Below are 4,571 nucleotides of genomic sequence, written 5' to 3' on the forward strand. Positions count from 1 at the left end.
TTCAGTCTGAAAACAGCCACTGTTTATTTACTGACCAGATTACAAAAATAATCATGGTGGATAGCTTAGTTCATCCTTCTAATAAGTCTGTTGATCTGGTCTTCCCTATTGCCAGCATCTCCACCTCCTACAAAATGGATGGATGGTCTTTTTCTTCATTCCACCTCATGGAGAAGATAATTTGAAGGGTCACATGAAGTTATTTGCTTCTTTGAAGCATTTTTCAACAGTATAGATTTCATCAATCAGATCCTCCATGCAGATGATGCCAAATTTACCAAGAGATTGTGCAATCAAAGAGTTATCTGTCAAAGCAATTCGCTTCTTATTGATTCTGCCATAACCACGTTTATAGATCAGTTCATTTACTGACTTCAGGTTCGCGTACCCCAATGCAATATATGGTTCCACAGTTCTCAGCATGTTAACTGAGGCCTTGTTGAGCTTAACAAAGGTGTCATTGAAGATCTGGCGAAGACGAAGAAGCTGCAACACCTTTTGAACCTTTGGGCTCACTCCATTGATACCTCTGTTCCTGATGACAAATGCCAATTTGGGTTCTGCAGGTACATTGAAGTTGCCAGCTTTTCTTGCCATCCTGGCCATGCAAATCTCAGTTCTGTACATCTATGTTCCTTATGATAGTGCTTAGCTTTTTCATAGATAAGCTTCCTCCTTGCCTTTCGAAGCATCTTTTGAGCAAACTTCTTTCTCAGGCATTTGATCTTAAGCTCTCCAAAATTCCTTTGCTTTTTCTTAAGGGTCTGTGGCACAGCAGGAACCTTTTTCTTGGTTTCTGCCAGAGCAGGAACTTTCTTTTTCTTCTCTTGAACACCCTCCATGGTTCTAGCTGGAAAAGAGGGTCTATTTGATATTCTAAAATAATAATTTGTACATGAGTGACTGAATAAATGTTTAATTTTTTCTGATTGTATTGTTAAAAGTTTATTTTTTTTTTCTTTAAGCATATTTATTTTTTTGTTGGGTGAGAAAGAGAAATTAGAGACTGAGAGAGACAGAGAGGTAGCATCCTCAATAATGTCCCAAGGCTGCAGTATACCCTCAGCCTCAGCCAGCCCCAGATCATAGGCACCCAAGTGCCTGGCACACTCAGGGAGGTCTCTGAATACAAACCAGAACCTTTCCATATGGATCAGTCTTGCAGAATGTTGTGTTACGGGATTGTGCCACTGTCTGCCCCCCTAAAAGTTTATTTAAATTAGTAATTTGGAACTTTGGACAATTTTATCAGAAAAACCATTTATAAGTGGTAGTGGGCCAGCAGGTGGTGTAGTGGCTAAGGTGTTGGACATGGTTGGCCGTGGTTCTAGACCCGGACCTGAGAGCTTGGGACTTATACCCAGCACATTTGTGTGCATATCCAAAATCCCGAGAGGAGAATGGTGGAAAAGGGATTGTGGCATGGCCGTCCCTCCTGGGGAGAGATTTCTCACTTTCTGCCTTTCTGTCTCTCTCGTGAGCGCAAGCACCCTATGGCAAAAATATCTCTGTCAAAAAATATATATGTATATAAATGGTAGTTATGTTTCCAGAATATCAGCTAAAAGCTCACTTAATCCACGGGGCAAATGAAACATTACATATAAGTCATAAAAAATAGACAATATTTTTGTAATATTAGTTATTAAAAGAAAGCTGGATGAGCTTTTAAAGTTTAGCCCGAGTGCTAGTACTTGAGAGAAATGCAGTCTTAATTAGAGGAAAAAGATAGATGGATACATATGGTGATTTGAAGAGATCTTCTGAATACTTTTAAGGGTTTTTAGAGTCTAATGGATCTGGTTCTTATGTCTAATTTCACTATGAATTGGCGCTATTTCCATTTCTTTGACAGTGTTATTACAATGCTTCTCTTATATTCAGCAACTGGGGCCCAAGATCAGGACAATTTCTGGCTCCTGAATGGAGAGAGGCACATTTCCCAATATGTCAAGTGTTAGAGGGCAGAGATAAGGAGCAGATGTGAAGGGCCAGCAGGTGGCATGGTGGTGACGGCCTGCTGGATTCCCACGTAGTTGTCTGTGGTTGGAGCCCTGGACTTGAAGGCTTGAAAATCATGCCAGGCATGTGTGCGTGATACTCAAAATCCCAGGAGAATGGAGGAGAAGGGATTGCGGTGTGGCCATCCCCCCTGGGGGCTGATTTCTCACTTTCCTTCTCACTGTCTCTCTATGGTAAGCCCACACACCCTACGGCAAAAAAACCTAAAAAACAAAACAAAAAAACAGATGTGAGGAGCCAGGCAGTTGTGCAGTGGTAAAACACAATGCTCTGGAAAGCGATCCGACATGGGAAGTTTCCTGTTTCAAGTCTGGAGACCTCCTGAGTATGCCAGGCATGCACTTCTCTGTAAATTTGGGACAGGCTGAAGATCTGGGGCTGGAACACAATATCAGGTTGGGAGTGCTATTTCTCTCACTGTCTCTCTCTTGCTCATGGAAGAAATAAATAAATTTAAAAACAAAGAGCGAGGGCCAGTTGATGGTATAGTGGTTAAAGTGGCTGTATCCCACATGGTCAACTACATGGTTTGAGTCTCAGCTCCCAGAGGCTTCAGAAACATGCCAAGTGTGTGTGTGTGTGTGTGTGTGTGTGTGTGTGTGTGTGTGTGCCCTGTGGTTGTGTGTGTGTGTGTGTGTGTGTGTGTGCCCAAAATCCCAAAAGGAGAGAGAAATGGAGAAGGAACTGTGGCGTGACCATGCCCTGTGGGGGGTGCTTTCTCCTCTCTCTCTATCTCTGTCCCTTTGCTAAACACACCCATGCTCTGGCGAAGAAGAAGAAGAGTGGATGTGAGTGAGTGAAGTGAAATGAACTGAGCCAAGGGTAGTAAGACATGAAAAGGAGGAAGAAAAGTGTTCATGCTGGGACACTGAAGTATGAGGAGGGACCAGGGCCAGGACTAGGGTGAGGCAAGCAAGTGCCTATAGTGCAGGTCCTGTGCTTGCCATACCCGGGGAGGGAGGGCCTCCTTACATTTTGTACCCTCAGACATTAGTGACCCTGAGGTTTGTCAGGAAAAAGGGCAGAAAGAACCACGGAAGGATGAGATATTAAAGCTCTAGGAATTCTAGTAGCATAGATCCTGAGCACAGAGTTAGAACACGGGCAAAGGCTCTAGGCTGCAGATAAGAAAGAACCGAGACTCTATGTTATAGGAGAATTAGGGTCAAAACCAAAGTGGACTGAATATTGGAGATCAAGAAAGGTTTCACAGAGAAAAAGACCTGTGTTGAAATTATGATAAACTAGGAAACTCTTCACAGGCTGAAAAGGGATGGGAAGAAGAATGATAGCAAAGACAGAGGCATGGAAGTGTGAACTAGGAGACTTAGTGACTGCAATTCAGGGAGTGGTAAAAAATTAGGGCAGGCACCATGTTCTGGAGGGTTATTTAGGCTTATCTTGTATATTTCCTGCTCCAGACATGCCATTTCTCAAAGTAATCCTAATTGATTTATATTTTCTAATTATTATTTATTTATTTTTTAGTTTAGAGATTTTTGCTATAGAGCACATGTACTCTGCAGAGGGACAAAAAGAGACAGACAGAGACAGAAAGTGAGAAATCACTCCCCAGGAGAGATGGCCATACCACAATCCCTTCTCCTCCATTTTCCTCTCAGGATTTTGGGCATGTATGCACACGTGCCTGGCGTGAGTCACTGGGTTCAAGACTAGAACCATGGCCAACCACTTGGCAGTTCAGAGCCTTAACCACTACGCCACCCGCTGGCTCCAATTCTTCTTATTTTTTAAATGAGAAAGGTAGGTGGAGGGGGAGAGACAGACAGAGAGAGAAGTAGGGTAGGTTTTTTTTTTTTGTTTTTTGTTTTTTAGTTTTTGCTATAGGGCACATGCGCTTGCTGAGAGAGACAGAGGGAAAGTGAGAAATCACTTCCCCTCCCCCAGGGAGGATGGCCACACTGCAATCTCTTTTCCATTTTACCCTTGGGATGTTGGGCACACACGCATATGTGCCTAATGTGTTTTTCAAACCTCTGGGTCCACAAAAGCAGTCATGTGGTATCCGGCTGCCTTAGTCATCACACCACTGGCTAACCCAAAGGATAGGTATTTTTGACAGGATCTATCCCTATCATGATCCTCTTGCTCCAGCCTCTCAGCCAGCCAGGACCACAGATATGTGCCACTGCACCTGACTTGTTTAGGTTGCCCTGAGAACTGAACCTGGGCCTCCCCCGTAGTCCTAGCCTCATGGAGTAGTGATGCCCTACTGCTTGTACCACTGTAGCTGGGCCTATACTTTCTTTATTAAAAACAGCTCTGAGGAAGGACATTTAGAAGAAAAATAGAGAGGCAAAGCATTAATGAGACAAAGAAATGTGATATTATCTATTGAAGATAATTTTATAGTATTATCAACTGGACTAGGGAGAAATGTACACATGTTGGAATATTCACTTTGTAAGCTAAATAACGTGATTGAATGTATAAGAGAAAATGAAATAGAAAATAAAAAAAAATTTTAAAAGCCCAAACAAAACCCCAGACACAGATGAGAAAAAAGGAAAAAAAAAAAGAGCTCTATC

The sequence above is a fragment of the Tupaia chinensis genome, unplaced genomic scaffold (assembly GCF_000334495.1).
Source record: "Tupaia chinensis unplaced genomic scaffold, TupChi_1.0 Scaffold000165_2, whole genome shotgun sequence".
Taxonomy (NCBI): domain Eukaryota; kingdom Metazoa; phylum Chordata; class Mammalia; order Scandentia; family Tupaiidae; genus Tupaia; species Tupaia belangeri.